Source organism: Elgaria multicarinata, chromosome 3 (genome assembly GCF_023053635.1).
Source record: "Elgaria multicarinata webbii isolate HBS135686 ecotype San Diego chromosome 3, rElgMul1.1.pri, whole genome shotgun sequence".
Taxonomy (NCBI): domain Eukaryota; kingdom Metazoa; phylum Chordata; class Lepidosauria; order Squamata; family Anguidae; genus Elgaria; species Elgaria multicarinata.
The window spans coordinates 72,313,421-72,338,545 of record NC_086173.1 but is presented as its reverse complement, the minus strand read 5'-3'; the positions used below and the strand labels follow the sequence as shown (position 1 = coordinate 72,338,545).

The 25,125-nt window shown below is 43.8% G+C and overlaps 1 protein-coding gene across 3 annotated transcripts in view; it reads left to right on the top strand.

The window, feature by feature from the left end:
- Positions 1 to 25,125, top strand: part of PPARGC1B (PPARG coactivator 1 beta) — a 135,049-nt gene that overhangs the window by 48,273 nt on the left and 61,651 nt on the right. The window lies entirely within an intron of this gene.

Genomic DNA, 25,125 nt, shown 5'->3' with positions numbered 1-25,125 from the left:
AGTAGAGAAAAAAGAGTTTGCCTTCTGTGAAATAGATTTCTGTTAGAGCTGAAAACAGATTTCAAAGCAGTTGCTTAGTGTGTTGGGAATCAGACCCCACCTCTGTCTTGTACTCCGTCATTTGGGCAGGTTACATGTCCTTTGCAACTAGCCATGTCTCCCATAAATAGCCATTTCGTGGTGGTGCTCAGGACAGTTTCTCAAATTGCCAAATGCACCCAAAGTCCCAAAAAAGGTTGCCTGCCCTTGCTCTACTTGAACAGAAGTAGGATAGCATCCTATCCTAGGTCTTCAAGCACAGCTGCTGGGGGAAATGCATAGTACCAGACTGTTAGGGAATAATAAATGTGAGAGAACAGTGGAGGAAATAGAACAATGCACCCTGATAACTGGAACCTCAGTGCAGCCTTGCTGAGTTCTCCAGAAGAGGAATGGCCATGGTTTTCTGTAGAGCCATGGAGGCTAGATGCTGTTTTATTGGCTATATCTTCATGTTGCAAGAAATACGTCAGCGTTCTTAGGCATGCCTTTAAGGGACTCAATCTTCTGCATGTGATTTGAGCAAGCAGGTGTAAATCACTTGTAAGTGCTCAACACACCTGTCACCTCCTCCTTTACCCAACACTCCCAAAGCCCTACCAAACGTATCTGGAGGAAGTGGAGGGCAGGTGTGGGCACTCAGGCTCTTTAGTGGATAATCCTTTACAACGGAGTTGGAGACTGATCCTACAAGTCACAGCCAAAGAAGGTGGAAATTGATGCCAGGGGCATGAGGGGCTTGTAGACCCAGTCTCCTCATGGGCAGGGAAGGATACTCTACCAAGGAGCTGGAGAACCCACTGCTTTCACCACTACTTCTCTACTCTCCTGCCTTAGGGAGCAGGGGAAGGGTTAGGCAGCTGTGGCGAAGGTGGCAGCAGGTGCTCGAGATGGGCTCCAGCAGGCCCTGTTCCTACCCTGCTTGCAGCAGAACTACAAAGACGGCCATGCTTGACTCCTCACCTACTTGCGCAAATGAAACAGGATGGATAATTCCCCGTTGCTGGATTCTGTGTCAGATTAACCCGATTATGGTAACCATGGTGGGATGCTCAAAGCAAGTTATGTGAAACAATTGCCTTCACCTGGACTAACCTAGTAATTTGAAACCTAGTCTCTTAGTTTTTGTCTCACTGCAGTATGAACCATGCTGCACCTCTATCCCTTGTACCTCAAGAGCTCTCGATAAGACTTTGGCTTCCTGTTTAGCTCGTGTGTGTGTGTATTGCTTAAAGAACGGTGAGGTTTGTACTGAGGGTGTTGCTGCAGGCAGAACAATCTGGTGATGTTTTTTTTTCTCCTTCAGCTATGACTAATGTTTGGCTTTAAAAAAAAATGTATATAATTGGGTAATAATGAGGTTTCTCATGCTACAACTGCACTTGTTACTGGTTCTTTCAAGTTCAGATTGCCTAACGATTGTATGAATAGTTGATGTAAAGCATACATCAATTCCTACAAAAGCATTGGTGTGTGTGTGTTTAAAAAGCACAAACACTCCAGTCTAATTCTGCATGTCTCGGGGTGTGTTGATTGAAGCCATTGTCAATGAGAGATGGAGACTAATTTTTTCTCATTATGTTTGAAAGTCGTTTTAAGGACCAGCTAGCAAGCCTTCGAAATCGCCTCTGAGTTCAGTTTTGTTGTTGTAAGGTGCTTGTCTTGTTCTGCTGTTCAGCTGCTTGTCTACTGCTTACTAAGTAACCTAGAATCTATGCAGCTTACGAACATGATCTTGCAAACACACGTCCAGGTTTAAATAAATAAATAAATTTGTTGTAGTTTTCTCCACTACTAAAAAGACAAGCTGTTCTCCAAACTGAAGAATGTCTTGGGGCTGTCTAAATGCTGTTTTTGCCTGTGGTGGCTCCGAATTGCTGCTGTGTCAGTTATATGATGCAGCCACCAATTCGGAGCAACCGCGTGGCAAAGAGACGAAGATATGCAGGAAAAAAGTCAGGGATTTACCCCGACTTTTCCTGCGGGTGTGAGGTTAGCACAGCTCTTCTGCTGCCTGTCTTTGCTCTGGTGCTGCTTTGGGGGTGTTCCCAGGCAGAAGGCGACCTTGGATTGTTCGCCGGAAGCCGAGCAAGGGGGAGGGGTGGGCCCAGCGAGCCTAATGGCCGTCTGAAAGCCTGAGTTGCCTCCCTCGGTCAAGACTTCTCACTGCTACCCCACAGCAGCGATACCTCCTTGAAGAGCATGGGAAGCAAAACTCTGGCTGTGTGTGTGTGCAGATCTCTCTATCATATGCACATGCCCCTTTGAATCTCAGCAAGAGGATTTTTTTAGGGGGAGTCTATATGGCAGTGTCTTGAAATTCCAGCTGGCTTTTGTGGTGCCCCTGTTAGGCTTCAGGAAGCGGCAGGATCCAGGCCATTGGGTTCCAGGAGCCAGGGGATTGGGCTGGGGTTCAAGTGGGCCAGAAGTAGATGTGCGGTTCAAAATAGGCAGGGGTAGAGTTCCAAGGCAGCAATAGAAGATCAGGGCTAGAATGAGACTTGCCGTTAAAAGCAGACAGCATCAAGATCCAAAGCGGCAGTCAGGGAACAAGAGAATGGGCTTAGGCAGTATCATTACGCCAGAAACAATTTGCTCTGGCTGAAGAGCAAGGTATGATGTAAGGGGTTTTATAGGGCCTGGTAGGCAGGGTTTGGCCCTTGGGGTCACCTGAGTCCTCAGGCAGGCTAGCACTGCAGCCTAGATTACATGCTTGAAGCCCAGAGTTTTATCGGCAAGCCTTGCCATAGAAATAGAGGGTTGGTGGCCCAGGAGGTAACGAACCGGAGCATGACTGCTGTTGGGATTCAGCATTCCAGGTACAGCTGGCTTCAGGGGTCCCTGGGCAAAATATACTCTAGCGTGCCCCCTCTTCTGTCTGTGAGTCCTGGCAAGCTTATCTAGCTGCAATGGCTATGCCCCAAGCAGTGGAGCACCCAGCCACCTGATGCTGCCAGGAGTGCTTTTTTAAAAGGGGGGGCAGGCATCAGCAGTTGGGCCTCTCAGCTTCTCAAAAACGGCAAGTGCTGACACCAACCCTAGTTCCAAGGAAGGGCAGATAGCCTTTCCCAGGGTAATCCCTGGTACTATCCAGATCTTGCTCTGTTCGGGCAAGGAAGCACATGGGCACAAACTCACGGGCACCACACTTGAGCGACAGCTGAAGAGGTGGACAAGGCCTGGCTAGGAAATCTGCCAGGCAAGGGATTAAACATGTCCTGTCAGAGAGCAGAAGCTGCAACACAAAGAACAAAGCAGGAGTATAGGCTAACAATGGATGTGCCAGCAACCACGGCCATTATAGTCTTGTAGCTCATATATACTGTGGCTTCACCCACAGCAAGTTAATGTCCCAGCCCTTGTTATACACGTACTGCTATATTCAGGAGGTCATCAAGGCCGGTAGCAGGATTGGCCCAAGGTATTTTGTACCTGAGGAGAAGAACAAGATGCACTGCTGCATGGTCAGTCGAATCTTTCTTCAACACCGGCAATGGGTCAACATCTTCCATCACTCTTAAAGGCAGCAGTCTGGCTTAGGAGACTCTGGGTAGGCCATGTGGCACACAATTTTCTCTTCCAACACCTTGCTGCTGCTTCCCAGCACTTGCCACCTGAGCAACCGCTACACTTTGTCTAATGGTAGGGCTGGCCTACCTGGCAGCCAGACAAGAGTTCCTTTCTTTGGTTTCACACTGATTCTTGTGTTGCTGCCTTACGAGGAGGGTTGGGGCTGGGGTTGGTCTGGAGGGCTCTTGGAGCAGGTCGTGGAGAATAGAGACCTGTGGAGCTTGCAGCTTTTTGTGGCAGTAACTGGATGTCTGAGGAGGAAATCCCAAGGAGAGACTATCTGTGAGGCTAGCTTGTACCTATCCACTAATCTAGTTGCCCGTGGCATGTGAGAGTCATTTCCAGATGGTTAAAAGGGATACTTTTGTAAATGGCTCAGGGCTGTTCTCCCCGCTCCACAATTGCCCAAATTGGGATTTGCTTTTGAATAAATACTGTGTAGAAACAAGCTGTGAGTTCCCAGAACTTTCAGTATGAAAGGGGCTGGTACAATGCTGTCTCTAAGTTTTTGAGGACCCTTGGGCAAGACACCCTGAATGCGGCCCCTCTCTCAATTGAGTTCTGCCTTCTCACTGCCATTTTCACGAGCTGCTATTCCTCCTCATCCTCTTTCCCATCATCGCCACCACTTGCTTGACAGACAGAGAGCCTGGGAGCAAGCAGGCAATGGCATCTACTGCGTCTCCTCCTCCTCCCCCTCCCCCTCCTTTGTCTGGGCCAGAGTGAGAGACAGGTGAACTAGCAGGTTGCAGTGGTGGAGCAACTCCAGGGAGTTCTTGTCAGTAGACTCCTGCTGGTTTATGGGCCCTTGGAAGGTGCCCAACTATGCCTACCCTTGATGCTGCCTCTGGGCTGATAGTTATAGGGAGAAATGGTTTCTATTTGAGGTGGAAATACATGTCCACTCTGTTTAGTTAGTAAGTTCATGCCGTTTGAGAACTGAACACATTGCAGAGCATAGATAGTTGGGGATAAAATCAGAGCAGAAGATCATCCATGTGGACTCTGTGAATGATCCTGATGATGTACAGGAGGGTGGTGCCTCCTGAATTGTAGCACCTGTGTTGACTTGCTAACCTCTGAGGCTAGTGAAATACAGTGCATGATTTATGGTAGCGTTTTTACTGCATGCAGTGCAACCCTGGGCATGTTTTCTTGGAAGTAAACCCCACTGTGTTCAGTGGGGCTTATTAGAAACTTTGCTTAGGATTGACCCCATAACTTCAGCAGACAGTTATTTTTCACCATGTTTCTCTTTGACATAGCCTTTAATTCATTCTGTTTGATAAATGTCCATGATTCAGTTTTAAGAGATTATAAGTATGTTTGTATTAAATTCAGATTTCATTGTGAACCAAGTTTTTTTTAAACATCAACAACAACCAGACACTCTCTCAATGATTTAAAAATAACAATCCTATTTATATCCCAGGTTTTGCTTTTTTAAAACGAAAACATCAATTTTTATCCCCTCTGCAGCTTATTCTGTGCCTGCAGATGGATATGATGGCACCTAGCGGGGGATCCATTCAGAATTTTCCTTCTGGCTTGCGTGCATCATAGCCCATACATATTTAAAGTCTTGATGGAAGAAAGACTTTTTGTGGCTTGCAAACTCCTTGTCCTTTCCTCTTTTGTGGCTCTTGTCTGAGGTGTCCTGGCCAGCCGCTTGCATCTATCTGTGCATATTCAATTCTGCATTATCGCTGGGGACATGGGGAGTCTTATCAGAAGCATCCTAGCTCATCCAGAACCAAACCCAGCAGCAGGCACGGTAATAAATTTGGATGCTATATTTAGATGCGCAGACTAAAGGAGTGTCACAGCACTACCAGAGGATTTTGCTACACAATACAGAGGGTTTTTACTGCTTCCTTCCCTTCTCATCCTTGGCGCCACTGCTGGAGGAAGATTTTAGAGAAGATCCAGCATAGGCCACAACAAACACACAGAGAGTTTGGCACTCAGCAAAGGAGGAGGGTCAGAGAAGAGTCAGATCCAGGCAATCCAAGGAGTTTGGCTGTGAGCTCATTTGGTTTGGCAAAGTCTTCATGTACTTGCATGGAAATTTGTAGTAAAGTTAGTAGTAAATACATATATTCCTGGGACATCTCCATTTTCTGTATTAGTTTTGCCAGAGTTTGGGGGATACCCTGTTTTCTTTCCCCAGCCCCCATGTCTAGGGACAGAGTCTGCCCACTGACCTCTTATGATCCTCCCTGTGTCATCCTTGAGAGGAACAATGTGGAACGTCAGGCTGCTTAGCAAAAGCCCAAGCCTAGGTCAAGATATGTCTGAACTAGGGATTTTTTAAACAACAACAACAACATTGCTACACATGGATTATTCCCCACCCCTTGGTTTTACTGGAAGAGGAAGCTCTAGTTCAGCAGAACGTCTGGCTTCCAATGACTTATTAATACAACCTCATAGACAACCTGGCTCAGAGCCACCCTCCGTTCATGCTGAACTTAGAATCCAAAAACAGTGGCCCATTAGCGTTTGTCCTGATGCAGCACTGTTTTGGTAAGGACAACTGGTGTTGTAATAGTGGACGGCTAGATTTCTCTAGCAGCAGTAGATGTGGGCATTACAGCGGCTATAAAAACTGAATAGCAATTATGCTATAATCCATGTAATAATGTAGTTTGTGTATGGGAGGGTGAGGAGAGCAAAAATGAAGCATGTGTCTTGGGTGGGACGTCTGAGCCCAACCATTGCATGCTGTCTATATTCCACAAGTTTCCTCTTGTAGCATTCATTTCTTGTCAAATGTGATTTATTCCCTTAGAGGATCTGATGACTTATGATTCAGAACCATGATATAACATGCTGCAAATGTTCTTGTGATCTCTTATTACTGGTTTGTTCCAGTGATAAGGTTTGATAGTCCTTGAATTCATGCTAAATAGAGTCCAGATAGATGCTCTATTAGTCTATTCTATTTAAGATGCTATGTGGTACGAGAGATGATCAATGCCATTGCTGGAATCTTATATTCTCTAGAGCAGACTGTGGTTCACATCTGGCTAGAAAACAAGCACCCCTATTGGCTGCCTGTGAGGACACAGATACCTCAGCAACATGATGGCTGGCTGCTTCAGGAGGTGGCCGATCACCACAACCATTTCCTGGCCCAAAATAAATACTGGTGAGTGCAGCTACTCTTCCATTACACAGGACGAGCTTATTCACACTTTACATAGCTATACCAGTGTTACACTGGTGTCTCCTTTTGGAAACATGTGAAGTGTAGTTCTAGATCTCCAAGATACAGTGGACATGTGTCATGCTAGCTGTGGGAAACATTGGTGTAACATTGTTGATCATGAATCTGCTCCAAGTGTGTTCTTGTGCATGAGAATAGACAAGTCTTTTCCAACCTGGTCCCCTCTAGAAGTGTTAGACTGCAACTCCCATCATCCCCAGACAACATGGCCAACATATTTGGAGGGATCCCAGTTGGGGAAGGCTGGTACAGACTATATAATACTATAACATAAGTCAGACTGGAAGATCCTTGGTTAGATTGCTGGTTAGCTACTCATTTTTTCTTGTAGATTTAATCCGCATGGGAACTCAGTTCTTTGGACATGCAGGCAGTAAGGACCCAAACAGATGTGATGTGGGAGATTTGTCATCAGATACCTTTTTGTTTTTGTTTTTACTTCAGTTCAGCTGTGTGATGTGTGAGCTTATTTGGTCTGGGTAGTCTTGCTAGAGGAGGGTGAGTTTAAACTCCCCCCAACAAGCTGTTACCCTGATATAAAATGCCCCCCACCCTGGCTGTTATTAGCCTCCCTGGAGAAAAAAAAATGCAGGCACTGTACAGATACCTATATTCCACACCACCACCACCACCCCAGTGGGGCTAAAACAGATTTGGGCATAGGGGAGGATGTAGATAGGAAAACACTGCCAAAGGAAAGCATTAAACATCCCCTTCTCTACTGATACTTCCCAGATCAAATTAGCAGCCCCCCTTCTCCTGTGGCTGGTTTGAAGTAAAGAAAAAGATGCTAGCAAATCCAATTAGGAATCTCCCCATGTCACATCTTTTTGGCCCAATTTCCCCAGTGTTTAACTTCTGCCTGCTCCTGGCTCTGCAGGAGCATGTATGTGAAGCAAGAGATACTTAGAAATGGCTAGTTCTATACTGCCCGTAAGTGCAGCAGCTTTTTTTGTTCTGGTATCAAAGCCCCTCCTTACAGTTTTCTCAGTTTCCATTGCACATGACTCTGCCGTTCCCAGCTTGCTAGCAGCAGTGTAAGGGAAGTGAGTCGATATCAGCTGTCTGTGTGTACCAAGCCGATTTTCCCTCCAACCACCCTTGGCGGCACCTGCCTCGCATCATCAATACGGTAGCTTTTGAGGACACTTCAAGGTCTGTGAAACCTGCTGACGGGGACAGTTACCAGGCGCTCTGCTATGTGCCTTGTTCTGTTTGTAATGCCAGGAAGAGAAGGTATCAGTGATCTTGCTCCTACCAGCAGAATCATGCCAGCGCAAAGAACTTCAGCTGTATGCCCCACAGTTCTATACTGGCACAAAGACAATTTGAGGTGACCAAGGAAAGCTTTACAATAACAGTCGAAGGTTTCTCTACAAAAATGGCTCAAGATGACGTGTGGCCGTGTGCCAGGAGTGGGTGCAACGTGTGGCCATGTGCCAGGAGTGGGTGCAACGGGGGCGAGGAATGACTGTACCTGACTTAAGTGGCAGAATCTAATACACAGAGTTGCAGCTGCCTTGGTTTGTTGTAAATATTGATGAGTCTATTGATGAGACATTTAAGCCTACCCTTAGATAATGCTTTCCATCTTCTGGGTCGTCCATTATTTGGGAAAGGAAGGTGTCAGGAGCGTGGGGCCAGATCCCAGCCTTTGCGGAAATAAGTGTTTGCTGCACGTTCTCTGTAGCAGGGTGTCTGTGATAAGAGATAGGCATGGAGGGTTGGGGCATAAAGGCTGCAGGCGGATGGCAAGGCATCTTTGGCTGGGCTTGCATACTGCCATCATTTTCTGCTGGGCCTTTATATGCCTGGCCAATGGGCACAGATAGAGCAGCACCATTAGCAGTGGCAGAACCTGACTCCCACTCTCCACAGCTCTCTCTGTCTGTCCCCGAGCAGCACAACAATCCGTCTTTATGTTCTCCCTCCACTCCCTACCCCCATACCCAGAGTTTGAACTGCAGTGTTTCTTGCCAAGGTTACATTGGAGGCAAAACGGTCTGCTCAAGGGCACGGGGCTGCATTCTGACTCGAGCAGCAACCTGCCACAGAAAGCAGCAGCAGCAGCAGCAGCGAGAGTGATGGTCTCCTCTGAGCAGGGAGATGGATCGGATAAAAGCGAGGCCCGCAGCATGGTTGCGTTCTGGGTAACCGGAGCTGCCACTCACATGACTTTGCAAGTGGCTTTCTCAGCTGCTGGAGAGCTGGAGCCATTCAAAGTTTATGAAGGTGGCATATTAAGCAGCCCACCTTTAACACTTTTGGGACCATGCCAAGCATGCAGGACCATTTCAGCAAATCGGCTCCTCCAGAGATGAAACTGCATCTAAAGTTTCAGCCTCTGTTTATCTCCAGCCCTCCAGCCAAAAAGAGTGAATGCAGATTCAAATGTCTTCAGAATGCTTGAATAGAGGTGTGACATTCTTTCCCCTTTATAGAGAATGGGTCAAGGGCCAGTTGTCACCCAAATGTGGGAATTCAGGCACCAATTTTCCTCTGATTTGGGTAGTGCTGTGCCGAACCCTGCCCGCTATTTTTGGGAACTTTCTCCCTGCAAAAGAGGCATTGTTTTTTTCTGCCTCTTTTGCAGGGAGGGAGGAAAATTCAGAGAATTTTCTCCTTGGGGAGGGGGACAGAATTTCCACATATCTTTTTTAAGTGAAGCCAGTTGCTGAGACCCCTTTCTGTTTTTTAGGTTGTTTTTTTTAAAACACCCCCTTCCTCTAGCAGTTCCTAGAACATGTGACCTCTCCCTCTCCAATAAGCATTCCGTAAGAACTCCTGGGCTCCTGAAAATGCCAGGGATGTTTTAAAAAAATAAATAAAAAGAAAGAAGACCTCCTCAACAATTGGCTACATTTAAAAAGGTATGTGGAAAACTTGTTCCCCTCCCCAAAGAGAAAATTCTCTGAAATTCTCAGCTCTCCCAGCCTCTTTCACATGAGTTTTCATTTTTTCCCCACCCCCCCCATGAAATGCTGAAAATGGAATGGTCGAAATTTTTGGCACATCACTAGATTTGGGCAAATATCATGTCAGACACTGGTGCCTGGGGATCTGTAGATTTGAGTGGATGTGCACAGACTGAACAAGCCTTATTGTTTTTGTTTTATTTTATTTTATTTTCTGGTATTACTTTCTGATATTCTGATGGGCAATCTGAGGTCTTTGTCCATTTACCAACATTTGGTTCTGGTTTGTCTGGAGAACAGGAAAGGAGAGCAGTACCTTCTGGTTCACGTTGAAATCTAGATTCCCACGCAGGTAGGGTTTGCAGTCAGGTGTTAACTGTTCTACAAACAGTGGAACTCTCTTTCAAAGTTACCCTTCATTTCTGACTTGGCAAGTGCAATACAAAGATGTTTTCTAGTTAATAGGTCTATTGTTCCTAGTTTGGCACCTGCTACTTGTCATTTTGAATCTACGCCCCAGGCTTAGAGGGTCCTGGAGATGATATCCTTCTTATGACCTAGAAAATGAAGTTTCTGAAAATGCAATTTTTCCATGCAGGTAACTTGCAAGAAGGCTTTTAGGTCCATGCAGTGGGCCTAGGCAGCTCTAGCAGTAAAAATGAGCACGCCTTAGCCAGAACCAACTGGTGATGGGCTTGTGATTTAGACATCTTCTCCTGACTGGATTTTTTTTTTCTTGCGGGGAGGTTTGAATGACAGGGTTAGAGGGTTGTATGTTTATATGTACAGTTTTACACAGAGTCAACCTTCTGAAAAATATCCAGTAGTATTATTTATGATGCTGTTCTTGGCACCTTGCTACTTTTGTCATTGTTGTTGTAGTGCTCTGAGGAAAAAATATGAGCTCCTCTTATAATTGTATAATTGTTACCCTTCATATTCAAATGAATAGTAACAGCCATTTCCAAGCTATTGCTTTGTTTGAAAAACAACAACATGTAACTAGTATTCCAAGCACAATTCTATAGTGAACTTTTCCCAATCTGATAGGTTAGTTGTGCTCTATATCCTACTACCAAAGATTCATCTATTGATATTAAAACTACACTAAGAATATGATTACGGCTTGGATTACCATATTTGCTGATACTCTGAATTGTATGCAAATATAATAGTTTGGCCCATATTCCTGCTCCCATTAAATATTTGCTCAGATAGGCTAAGGACTTGTATAAGAGCTCGTAAATCAAATGTAATTCCACCTCCCACCCCCTGCAATGGGTCTGTGTTCTGCCCTTGAGGAGGACAGGGAAGAATGCTTTCCTTCTCAGACTCTCAGCAAGGCAGGCATGGTTGAAAGTTTGCAGTGAGGCGCAGTTCTGGGCAGCCCAACAGCAAAACCCGCAGTCAGGTAATCTCCCAATTGCTAGTCCCAGTGCAGGTGCTCAGTATATCTTAACATTTATTTATTTTGACAAGAATTTATGTCCCACTTTCCCCCTGCTCCCTGAAAAAGGAATTGCTCAAAGCGACGTATAAAATATAAAACCAGCAATACTCAATAATTAAAACACAGTGATTAAAGTTGTTATTGAATCCTGCTTCTCTTAATGTTGTCTTGCTGCCTAAACATCTTTTGCCACAGCATCTGCCATCAGGCTTGTGCTGTTGGCAAGGAGGAAAAGAAGAATCTGTAGTGCTTTAATTCAGAGGGTGAAAAGTATGTCTTTCCCCTTCATAGGTTTTGTTGTTGTTGTCTTTTCTGTGGTGTATTTACATGTATAGCCAAAGTGAAGTTTCTAGAGACTTAGGGTCTCTGTATACCCTATGGTGGATGTGAATCTGCACTGTGGCAGTTGCATGACACAGCTGCCGATTTGCAGCCACCGTGAAGCTTTTCCGTGAAGCTGCATGGTAAAAAAGTCGGGGACTTACCCCAATTTTTTTTGGTGGTAGTAAGGTCACCCTGGCTCTTCCACCATCTGACCTCACTACATGGCTGCTCCAAGGGGAGAGTCCTGGTAGAAGGTGACAAGTGGTTGGTCGCTGGAAGCCAGGAAGAGGGGGGCAGCTCTGCTACCCGGATGACCACCAGAAACCCTGCGCTCCCTCCTTAGCATTGGGATTACCCGACACTATCCTGGATAAGTGCAGGTTTTAAGAAGAATGTGACACCAACTCGGTGCTGTGCAGACAGCCCCCTAGCTGATTTTTGGATGATTTCTAGGTATGAGAGCACAGTATAAGGCAGTGTGGTTCTGCTCCTAATTCACACTCCTCTCATACATTTTCTGGAGTTGTGAATGATTAACCTTCAGTATGCGGTGTCTTGTCACTGAAGTACCATGAAACAAAGGGCAAATAAAAGGTTTTTCTACAGAACAGGAATAGTCAAACAGGCAAATAGATGAAAAGAGGAGAGTATTTGTAGAGCGAGAAAAAAGAAAAAAAACACTATGATCTAGGGAGGAGGATGGATAGCATGAATGTTTGCTTAAATCCAGATAGATTTTTGCCCTCCCACCGTCATTCATCCAGTCTCTCCTGGACATTACTACTTTGAGGATAGTGTATCAGGGCTTGTACCTTTTGGACAAGTTTGTATTTCCTTTCAAACCCCCAAGATGTAACCAAATGTCCTAAATTTGGATTGTGTGTACTTCGTTATTTCCAATGAATTTTTCAAATGCCCTGAAAAATAAAGATTTTCCTTTATTCTAAACTTGACAATGCAGAGTGGCTGTATTTCCAAGCTTGATAGATGTCAAGTCAGATGTCATAGTGAGGGAAGACTATTAGAAGAACCCAAATAGGATCGCCTGGAAAACGTGTGTGTGTGTGTGTGTGTGTGTGTGTGTGTGTGTATGGATGTTTTAAAGCTGCAATCACTCATTTTGTGTTCATACTCTTCAACAGTGCTATCAGGGAGAAAGCTGCAAAAATGTTGCCCTTCAGGCAGAGTGCCTACTCTAGGCACGCCCCTGGCTATGTTTCCAAAAAAATTCTTATAATAACAGGGATTATAGTTGTGCCGGGATTATGACTGCCATGGTGGGGAATGTGTCTGGTCATGCCAAAACAACTTCAGGACTTTTCCACTGGGAGGGGATGGACACCAGTGAGATATGCTGCAATGATGTGTTAAGAAATGGAAGAAGGAACAAAGTAGTCCTCCTCCTTTGTGGCGGTGTTAAAAGTTCATGGAGTGGTGTTGGGTGGGTGGCAAACAGATTGCAGGACAGTAGAGGCTAAGGAAGGGTCACATTGATCCCATGAGTGGCTGAAATATTTAGAAACTAGCAAGGTACTTGGGGTGGCTCCTTCCCATTTGACAATTTCCCAGAGTTGCATTTTCAGAGTTTGTTTTAATGAGTGCCCAAGGGATCATATTAGTTCTTTCACAGCACAGGTAAATTATCATAGCTAATTATCAGAGCCACTGATGAGTGGCATTTTTCCATTCTTCCATAAGGTTCCATAATCCTGATCAAAAGATTAACACAGTGTGTGTGTGTGTGTGTGTGAGAGAGAGAGAGAGAGAGAGAGAGGCAATATTTCCCCAAAACATGTATTGAAAGGTGGGGAAAATTTGTGTGAACCAAAATCACTGAATAATAGTATTGAGTCCAAAATGTGGAGTGGTGGTTCTAATCTGTCCAAATGCTAGCCTTTTAGAGATGATCTCTTTATACTAACATTTCCTCCCAACATTTATGCTAACACATTTCTAGGTAATGTGTTTAAGATTGACATGTTAATGATTGTCAGAATAAACCCAGGAGATGGTTTTTATTCTGGATGAATTTATCTGACATAAGAGGCTATTATATTGATAATGCTCACTGATAAGCAGGAAGTTGTGGGAAGTTCTAATGTGAAAGCTGCCATCACTGTTTCTCACCAGCTCTGTGACCCAAGATCAGGTGACTCACACAATTGCGTACTATGCAAATATGTAATAATGTTTACCTGAGAGGCCTAACATACTTAGTAGAACATCTGCTCCATTGAGTAGGGTTGTGTGGAAATCAACTGCCATGTGAACAAAAGAATCTAGTGCTTTACCTCTCACAGTAAGCGGCTGGATCATGATGATGCAATAAACTTCATATTCTGTAGATATTTTGTTCTGGCTTTATTCCCAGGTGCAAATGTTCATTTCAGAATTATATACATTCTAGGTGCTTCCAGCTCTGAGCACAGGGGCAATTGTTGGGATCCTGGCCATCTTCTGTTTTTTTTTGGTCTTTTATACAATGTCTGCTCTTTTTTTTAATGGTTTACTTTGTGTCCTGAGAGACTTGAGCAGCTTTGGTGGTAACAGTGTTTCTGAATGTTAAGGAGATCTTCCAGTCCTGATACCGAAGTAGTTGCAGGCTCTATGTTGTGGTGCTATGTTTTAGCTGGTTCTATTGTTGATGCTGTTCATCATTTGAGGAAATGATGGGTGAACCTCATGTGGTATGTAGAACTCTCGAGTGTTTTCCTTGTACTATAGTATCAGGAGGAAGCCACTTCAGAGACAATTTGTTCACTACATTCCTTTATTAGCGGAGACATTCCTATGCTGCTTCTCTCCAGGCTAACTGCCATTAATGAATAATTCCTTCTTAACTTTAAGCAAACAAAGACATATTGTTGATGTGTTGGGACCCTTCTACAAGACTGTGCCACCTTATACATTGTGAGGTCTCCTCAAAACCATGCCCAATATTGAAAAGTACCATCTCGAAGAAAAGATCAGAAGCTAGAGGCCTTCTGTCTAAGCAGTGAGTTTGACATGGGGGAGCCGTTTTTATGTGGGGACACTTTCAAAGAGTTACTCCCAATGTGGAAACTGAGATCATAGAATAGTAGAGGTGGAAGGGGCCTATAAGGCCATCGAGTCCAATCCCCTGCTCAATGCAGGAATCCACCCTAAAGCATCCCTGACAGATGGTACATTCGAGGGGTCTACTGCCTCAGTGACTGATCATTTGAATTGGCCCTTAAGGGAGACCATAGTTCATGTTCAGGAAAGACCAGACACTCCATAAAAGGGTAGTATTGAACTCAAGGGCGCAGTGAAGTGTAACCCATTGATCTGATAAGAAACTGGTGTTGGCCACTTTTGAAATACAAAACAGGCTTTTGACCTATGGGAAAGGGTCAGAGCATACTGAAAATCAATCCTTGCCCTCTTCACATTTAATTTTCTGCTTCCTTCCATCCGTGTAATGAAATGGCCCCCTTTTTGTGGAGGGTGAGTTAAGTGTACTGACGGAGAGGAGGTCAGTGCTCAAATTGGTATGAGACGTTGGCTGGTTTAAGTTGGTTAGGACTTCTTGCCATTTGTGAGCAGTCATTAAAGACTCTCAGGACAGCAAGCTATGAAGCCTGCTGGTCTGATAGCCAGGATTGCCATCTTTTTAGATATGTCAAAACCTTCCTCTTCATTGGGCCTCAGTCACAATAGTAGCTTTTTTCTTGGGCTGCAAGGCTCACCTGATACAACTACACCCTTAGGGCGCCAGATGCAACAGGGCTTTGGCTTCTGTCTGAGGTCATGCTTAATGCTCAAGGAGGACAGAGGATACTAATAGCTTTCTTGTGACTTCTTAACCTGAGTTTGAACTTCTCTGTCACCTTGCTTGCCCTTGTGTGTAGCACTAAGGAGCTGGTAAACTCCTTTCCCTTCTGTCTTGGGGCATGTCAAGACCATTCCTTATCCCGGGGATTGTTCTGGGATCATCCCTGTGCATCCACATGATGCACAGGGGATCCTGGAGGTAGGGAGGGAAGATCCCTCCATTTCCCCGGGATAACTGGGATGACTTTTAGCCTGATTTTTCCTGTGGTCTCGGGATCGTCCCGAGACTGTGGAAGATGTGGGCGGCCGTCCCGCTTTCGTCCTGGCTCCTCGCGAGTAAACGTAAGGAGCTGGGAACCGGGCACAGGGCTCTTCACGCACTCCGTGCCCATCGAAGGTGGGGAGGGGAGCAGGGTCAGGGCTTTTTTCTTTTTTTACCCTTTAATTTTCGCTGGAGTGCAAGTGCATTACAGCTCTTCTTGTGTATAAAAAAAGGCCGCTGCGACGGACGTGATGCCCAGGACGTCACGCGGCCTATGTGGACTAAGGGGGAGGATCTAGCGATCAGCATATCGTGAGATCCTCCCCCTCCCCTCCCCTGGTGTAGACATGTCCTTAGACTTTCTTCACAATTCCACTGCACTGCAGGTATACACCTGTGTTTGCTATATGTTAACATCCCTGAACACTTGGGCACATATGTTGTACATACACCATGCATTTAGAAATGTGCTTCTTCCCTTACATGCTTTGCTCTGCAAACAAATCTTGTTCTAAGTACAGTGTGAAATAGAAGAGATTCTATACCTGACTTGTCTGGAGCTGCTGGGACAAACTGGGAGCCTTTGAGTTTCTGTAAATCTGCCCCAAGTGGTGAACCATGGAACTGCATCTTGCAGCCTCTGCAAGGGCCAGTCTTCCCCAACCTTGTGCCCTCTAGATGTTTTGGACTGTATTTCTCAACATTCCTGACCATTAGGCATGATGGCTGCAGCTGATGGAAGTTGAAGTCCAAAACATCTGGAGGGCACCAGGTTGGGAAAGACCCTCAGGCCGTTGACTGATATTGAGTTTGTTCTGACTCTATACTGTTAGCTTCACTCTACCCGGTGCCTGTTTACACTTCCCTGTGCCTGTTTGCATTCTCCTTCCCTCTTTATTGTTTACTACAACTTATTAGATTGTAAGCCTATGCGGCAGGGTCTTGCTATTTACTGTGTTATCTGTACAGCACCATGTACATTGATGGTGCTATATAAATAAATAATAATAATAAAAATAATAATAATGATCCAGCCCACCTAGGCACGGGTGTCTCCATGAGTCAAATTCCCAGATTCCCAGCTTTCATCTTAAAACAACAACAACAAAGAACATGTTTCTAGCTTTTGTAGGTTTCTAGGCCTAAACTATGAGGCAAGATGTGCAGCCACTACTCTGCTCATTTGTTCTATGAGAATTTAGCCTGCACCTGTGTTCCAGTGTTTTTAATCATTGAATGATGGGATAACAATGACTTAAGACAACCATTGCTTAGAGAAAGAGCCTCCTAGTTCAATTTTAAGCAGTTCTTTTTCTTTTTCTTTTTCTCTGGTGAGAAATACTGCTGCCCCATAAAAAAATAATAATCCAGGATTTTAGTGTAGCTAAATTAGGTAGTAGTGTATGTACCAAAAACCAAAAGATAGGAGCAAAGACAGGAGTTTATGTTCTTTCTAACTCAAGTCTTATGAAAAAAATGACCCCACTTCACTCCTGAGTTTATGTACATTAAAAAAAAAAACCTGCTAGTGCATGCAGATAAAATCCATCATTATTATTATACTCATATTGTAGGAACACGGCTGTACCAGAGGAGTGCTGATTATGCCAGGGTTGTTGTACCCATTTTGCTGCAGGGATGGAGGAGTTAGACCAGTTACGACAACTATACAGTTGAGTACAATGTTGTTACACAGTCTCCAAGCGTGTTGTATGTTTTTAGGACACTGCAGTGGGGGCTGTGAAGTTCATTGTAGCACCGGTGCAATTTATTAACTCAGATGTGTGTATATAGCTTTAAGAGAGTCTGTAAGCTTTAGTTTCCCTTTTGTCCTGGCTGGAACCTCTGCTTCTCTGTCTTAGTTCAAGCTTTGGAACTGAACTGGAGTGCTATGCATGAGTGAAAACTCCTCAGTGTTTTCTCATGTGTTGTAGTCAAAAGGAACCCTTCTTTTGAAGGTACCTGAGTATCTTGTATGTTTCCTAGAGAGCAGATCCTGCTCTCTCGTTGCACAGTCACCAGATCTACTAAGAATGATGGACCTGTTCTCTGAGTCTACCAAGGATTATTATATATTGCAACCATACACAAAATTAAAATCATACAAAAGTTGTATCTTGTTAACTGATGTAAAAAGTGGCTGATAACGATGCCTGCATTCAGGTGGTATGACAACTTTAAGTTTCTGAAGCAAAGATGCACATGATTTCTATATTTGTAGAGCAAAGCCTGCACTGGGCTTTCTTTAATTGATGATGAATCCTCTATGATATTTCAATTCAGAGGGGTATCATGGTCAGCACTAAAAGCCACATCGGAAACGTTGAAGAAAGTGAAGGCTGTAGCTAATCTGTATGTTAAACATATAAATGCACGTAGCATTTACATAAATGTCATGTAACAAAGTCCCTCATCAGTTCAGTCTTTCCTGCCAGCTGAACTATTCCAGAAGCCTGAGGCTGGCAATTCCAGATGTTCAAAATTATAAAATGGGCCCTCAAAGGATCTGTGTTTTGTTTAGGAGGAGCCAAGCATGAGCGACCAGGCAGCTTACACCAGCACACTGCTTATTACCAATAATCCAGGCTTCCAGAGAATCCAAGCATCTTATTTCTGATCCGTTTCCTTTGGCTTCCTATTTTGTGATTGTGTTTTAACAGCCCTCTCTAAACCCAATTGAAATCAGTGGGTGAGGCACCTAAATTAGTCATAGTTAAATTCCATCCAATTGCTTTTAAGTTAGTTATGACTAATTTGGGCTAAATTATGAACTGTGCTTTTTTATTTTATTTTTACCAGTTCCTTTGACTATAGGGTTATGGGAGCTATGATATACATGCACCATTGTACTTGGGCTAAGCATCCTGATAGATAGATGTTTCCCAAGCTTGTGTAGACACTCCATGTGAAATCCCAGCCATGTACAATTCCACCCCCAGCTCTCTAGTCTAAAGATGGAAAGCCCAAGGCATCATACATGCTGTTTTTAGAATTTGTTTCCCCCTCTTTGGAGTGAGAAAACTGGACAGGATATGAAACTGTTGGGCTTTCAGGCACAGCTTTCCCAGCCTTTCTTTGGAATGGGAATTCAAGGGACTGGGAAGAGATCACACGAACGAACGGTTAAAAATAATCTGGACATAGAGCAAAGGCCCTGGAGCTCAGTGCATGCTTGGGAGCCTGACCCTGTTGCTAGCTTCAGTTCCTGACTTTTCACCCTATAGGTTGGAGAAGTTTCTTCAAATCCAGAACATTTTACATGTTTTCCCTAGAACCAACAATACTTTTGAAATGCATTCTTTGAAGCAAGCACACCTGAGATGATTTAAATTAGCCTTCCCCAACCTGGTGCCCTACAGACGTTTTGGACTATTACTTCTGACCATTACCCATGCTGGCATTCCTGACTGTTAGCCATTATGGCTGCAGCTGATGGGAATTGAAGTCCACAGATAAGCAAAAGAGCTATCCAAAATATCTGGAGGGGACTGGATTGGGGAAGGCTGCCCTAGATTATTGGACTTCAACCGGTGGGCTGGAACCCATTACTGGATTGCAGGATGACCTAACTGGGTTGCAACAACAACACTCACCCCCATACAAATATATTGTAAAGGGTTAAGAAATGAGTCTCCAATGCATGTTTGCATTAAAGGTGGATCATGAGTCTGAAAAGGTTGAAGATTATTGGCTGGGATATTGCAATGCCAGCAAACCTTGGCCCCTAACACTTGCTTAGGATTCAGTTCCATAGCAACCTTCCCACAAACATTTCCCTTCCTTTCTGCTCTGGATACTACTAATTCATTCCAGAATTTTTCATGTTTGATGCTCACATTGAGTTAGGATATATGTATATGTAGTATAGTAGACAAGGCCCTGGGAATGTATTCTTCCTGCATAGTCTTTAGTGACCATGAGATTGCATGAAGTTAGCAGAACTGGGCCACTGGTGCTTTTCCTGGCATTAACAATGCTTCTCTGTGTGCATTGCATTACTGGTTCTCTGAGGAATCCTTCTGCCACTTCTTAAGTTGTATGTGATGTTTTAAAAACTGTTTTAATTTCTTTCATAAGAAAAACTAATCCCATTAGTACAAATTCTACAGAAGCTCATGTGTATTTTAAGGTAAGAATAGTAAGCCATGCCAGTTTTACAAGAAATATACGAATTCTTTAGACAGGCTTCTGGAAAACAGGCATGAATTTATCCTTGTCATAGGAGAGCAAAAGTGGAAGTTGTCCTGAGTCACAATAAAGAAGAGCAGAGGAGCCCTGTTCAGGTATTCAGCATTGTAAGTGTAGAGGAGACGTGAGGAAGGGTTCCTGTTCATGGGGAAGACTGCAACTACATTCAGCTGAACAGGCTTCCAGTTTTCTTAGACATTCCTGTCAATGTGGGACTGTTGTGGGGTGGAGAGGGTAGGACGCAGTCCCCTACAACCCTGCAACCTTGAATGCCTGAGAATAGGGCTTGTGTCTCCCTAGAATCACCAAGAAAATGATGTAGTGGGGAGTGTGGCACAAACAAGTGAAGAGGTTTTATTTTCCCCAAAGACTTTCATGTTCTTCTCTTGCTCAAATTTTGTATCTTTGAAGAACCCCTTATGATGTCTCTGAAAGCCTGTTGTCTTGCCAAGCACCCAGAGAAAACCAGTAGAAAATCAATCAGTTGTTCCACTCAACATAACTTAGGCCAGATCTGCACCAAGCAGGATATAGCACTATGAAAGTGGTGTATGGTATGTGTCAATGGTCCCCAACAGTTGTCAGTGCACTTCAATACCACTATAAAGCAGTAGTGTAGCTCCTGCCTCTTATATACTGCTTTCATACCGCTTTCATAGTGCTGTATTCTGCTTGGTATAGATCTGGCCCTAGTTACCAGCGCAGGGAATTTTGTGACCAATGGGCAGAGCTAAGAGTCATTGTGATAATCAAGGAAGTATTTTTGTTTCATTCCTACACACACACACACACACACACACACCCCACCCACCACTCTCTGTTTCTATGAGTCAGTTCCCTTTTCATAGCTTGGGAACTGCAGCTAGATGTGCTGTATGTGTTTGGGGTGGGCATACATTGGCTATATCTTTAATTTATGGGTTTGGTTAATAATCTGCATAATCTACAATACCTCTCTGAAAGCTTGTTAGATTTTATTCTTTTCTTTTCCAGTCTGCTGCTAGTTGGAGTCCTCCCTCAAGCTTCCCAGCCATGTTGGCTAGACCTGTAAATGGGGACAAAGCCATCCATCATTCATGCAGGTGCAAGGAAAAGGAGCAGGGAGGGGGTGGGGAAACAGGGAAGAAATGTCCTTGCAAAATGTGAAAGCTACCTTCTCTGTTCCTTGGAGAGGCTTGGTTGTTTCCAGATGTCTCTTTTCTCCTCTGTTTTCTGTGCTTTTTTTGGGTGACCAGCACACTGATATGCTGGTAGGTTTTGACTCTTAACAAGCCAGAGCTCAGCTGTGCCTGTCTCCATCCTTACTGCTGATTGCTAGTCCAAAGGATCAGCCAAGGAGGACCAACAACCATTACACACGTTATTATGGATGGTAGCTGTGAATCTGTGTGGATCCTTTTTCACTTCTAGGCATATGACTTCCATCACTGGGGAAACACCTTTCACAAACCTGCTTACCTGAATGAGTTTGATCCCCCACCCCCATTTTTATACAGGATTTTGTGAATCCCCACTGAAATCTTGTCCTCTGGAATTTACCACAGTGCTTCCTCATAGGTATCAGATCCCTGTGGATCACCTTTGAGAGAGTTCTTAAGAGGGTGCACCCTAAATTCAGGTCTGAAGCCTTTGTGTGGGGGATCTTTTCAACCTCACCTGCTCCAGACCACTACTGTTTACTCAAGCATCTAGGGCCTATAGGGGTTATTATTACTGAGTTTGCAGAATGACATCGGCTTTGTTTGTTTGTTTTAAATATTTTTTCCCGCCCCTCAATTTTTTTAAAAAAAAATTCAGAACAGTTTACAACAAGAACGTAGAATAAACAATAAAACATCATGAAACTATAAAAAGGGATTCAAAAGCAGTGCAAAAACAATTGAGCAGGGATAAAATAATATCAGCTCTTAACAAGCATGGGCGAATAAACAAGTTGTCAGACGGTGAGTAAAAGATAGTAGATGCTTCTCTGGAGGGAGAATTTCACATGTGAGGTGCCACAACCTAGAAAGATGCCCTCTCTGGTTGCCACCCACCTAATCTCTGATGTTTAGGCACCCCAAAGAGAGCCTTCAAAGAAGATCTCACTGCATAGAAAGGTTGATGTGAGAGAAGACATTCCCTCAAGTATCTGGATCCTAAGGTGTGTAGGGCCTGAAAGATAAGCACCAGGACTTAGAATAAATTGAGCTCTGAAATGGACCAAATGCCCATGGGGCCCTTTAACCCCAAAAGGATGTGTTCCCAATGTCCTTTTTTAAAGGCAACCCCGGCTCAAGAAACAATGCCCCCATTCCTTCCGGAAGCATATATGTGATATTAAAACATCTCTTTTTTAAAGAGAGCAACATCTTGTAAAACTGCTGGATGTTACCAAAAAGGCATTTAAATCATTTAAATGCATATAATAGGTATTGATTTATAGAGATGGACTTAGCTCTACAATGGAAAGAAAACTATATTGACTTAGGCCATGGCTAGAACAGGCCTATATCCCGGGATTGTCCCGAGATCATCCCTGTGCATGCAAATGACACACAGGGGATCCTGGGAGCACGCTGGGGTGATCCCTCCATTTGTCTGGGATAATCCTTAGGTTTAGCTAAGGCCTTAGAAATGGTTCAGTTGCTCAGGATATGTGTCTCTATACACAGTTAAAGCCTACTTTTGTTGTGTTCATAAAGTAAGCCCTTCTAGAACATGAATGATGGGGTGAATTCAGCTTTAAGGTTAAGAAGACTTCATCCATTTGCAGCCCCGCCTCTAATACGCATACACACATTTCTGAATTTTGGCAGTCTTGTCCTCACTCTACTCTCGGCACTTTTCTGAGAATTCATTAGGAATGGCTGAAATACATTCAAGGCTGTCTTAAAGCCTTAAGGACCTGAAACTTGTCCTTTTAATAAATGAAAACAGAGATATTCAAAATGCTCAATTCCATGCCTGATGCCAAATCCTTTGCCTCCATAGTACAATCGTGGAGTGCACACAGCCCTGGAAATCGTTGTTTTCATCAGTGTCTTCATTTGTTGGTGTTCCATTTTTAAAATTAAAATTATGTTAATGAATCATTAAAATACATTGGCTTGCTGCTAACTAGAACTGCCTGAGAATGTTTGCTGCCTAGGAAGGCATGCTATGATTCTGTAACATGTAATTGGAACAATGATGACAAAATAATTTCAGAGGTTTATTAACTCCATATAGCCCCCTTTAGAAATTGGTTTCTGCACATTCAAAGAATGCGTGGAGGTGGGAGGGGGTTGCGCAGGTTTGCCGCACCGCCACGCCCATTATTCCCAATGGCTCCACTTCCAGACCTTCACAAATTGGGTGGAAGGTCTGAAGGGGGAGAACATGAAGGTGGAGCCTTTGGGCTGGCACATGTGGTCCCTGCTCCACATTTTTTTTATATTTTGAAACACTCGGAGACTTATTTCATGTGTCATTTAGAAGCAAGAGTGTTTGCTATTTAGAAGTCAGTATTCTGTTTAGTGAACTTTGGTGCACTTACGTGATCTGCAGAATTAAGCTTTCTGGATGAGTATGGAAGGCACTGTAGCTCATTGGTAGAGTACCTGATTTTCATGATGAATGTTCAATTTCCCACATCTTCATCCAACAGAATCTCAAGTTTCAATACTGGGAAAACTTGGGTTTGAATCATTGGAGAGCTAATGGAAGTCAGTGTAGACACTACTGCCTGAGATGGACCAATATCCTAAGGCAATCTTTCCCAACCTGGTGCCCCTAGGATGTGTTGGACTGGGGGATGCTGTGAGTTGTAGTCTAACACACATGGAGGGCACCAGGTTAGGGAAGACTGGTCTAAGGAAACATAATGTGTAGCTATGGGCCGAGCATGAAATTGAAGCTTACGGAAATTTATGGAGAAAGGCTCCTGATGCATTACATCGAGTGTCTCCTGGAGTCCCATCCCCCCCCCATTCCTCCCTCCCTGTCCCCACTGCAAAGCCTGTCATACTGATGGAGGATTATTCCTCCATTTCTTGCCTAAAGGAACATGAGCGCTTGAGGCATATAGATGACCCACCTCTTAATAGAACAGACAACCTATTGTGGCATATTTGTTAAAACTTAGCTATTTCCTTCTTGACTGTTTCTTTATGTGGAAACATGGCCTTAATCTGTTTATAACAAACCATGATCACTTTTAGGCCTTGGCATATTTCTCAGTAAACTCAGAATTAGTTTTTTAGAGCATTCATTTCCACAGGAAAAAATACAAATAGCAAGAAACTTTGGAAAATCAGAGTTGTATCTTCCTTAGATATTACCCAATGATTTCCCTATGTACACACACAGCTGCTGTTTCCAAAGGGACACAGCCTTGGACAATTTCTTACACCTGGATCCTATTTCTCACTCACATTTTTGTGCCATACCCAACACATACTTTGTATTATTGCTCTTCATTTATCCTGGTCTTTGTTGCTGTGTGGCAGGAGATAACACCAAGTTTATTAGAAAATATTGCTAGGGCTTAGAGGCGCCTCTGGGATCTCAGCTGTGTGATCTTATACCAGCCCTTTGCTTTGCATTTGTTTTTGCCTTTCCTCCATAGACCATGAGAACAATGAAGCTACAATACTAGGATTTAGAACTTGCTATCAGTTGCTGTCTTCTGCAGGAGGATGAGACCAGTTTCAGATCATATGGGAAGTTCAAAATTGCATAATAGTCTAATGCATGTGCCATCTCCTGCTGAATGTAAGCAGGACTATCACATTCATTTGTGTGGGAAGGGATCCTGTCCTCACTATGTTAGTACCATTCCTGAAAAGTATATAGATGCACCTTGGTATATGTGAATTTGCTCATGCGCGATACTAATAGTACAATTTTGTGGCAAGTATATTTCGGTTTTGTTGGTTCCCATGAGTCCAAGCCAAAAAACATTGCTTGATTTAGTCCAAACCAAAAATTATGAAATATCATTGATTTTGATCATGTTTTTAGCATCTTTTTGTTAGATACTTGTCACTCTCATGGCCAGAAACGCTATCGTGTTTGCACCAAGAACAGCAGTGCTGTAATTTTAGACTCTGGATTTCATGGTCTTAAGGGGTGGTGGTGATGCCATCTCTTTTAGATGCTAATGTGTCTTACTTTACTTATTTATAAAATGTAGTTAGCCAGCCCTCTAGCTTTCTGCTGAATGGAGGCCTAGACTTCTGCCCCAAAGTCCTATCCTGATGGCTCCACTGAACAAGTACACAATCCAGGTTCTTTGACACGGAAATGCAAAAACTGCACCAAGGAAAAACAAGTGTAGCAGTCAAAATTGCACCACTCAGTAAAATGTATATAAAATTTTTTAGTGCGCATA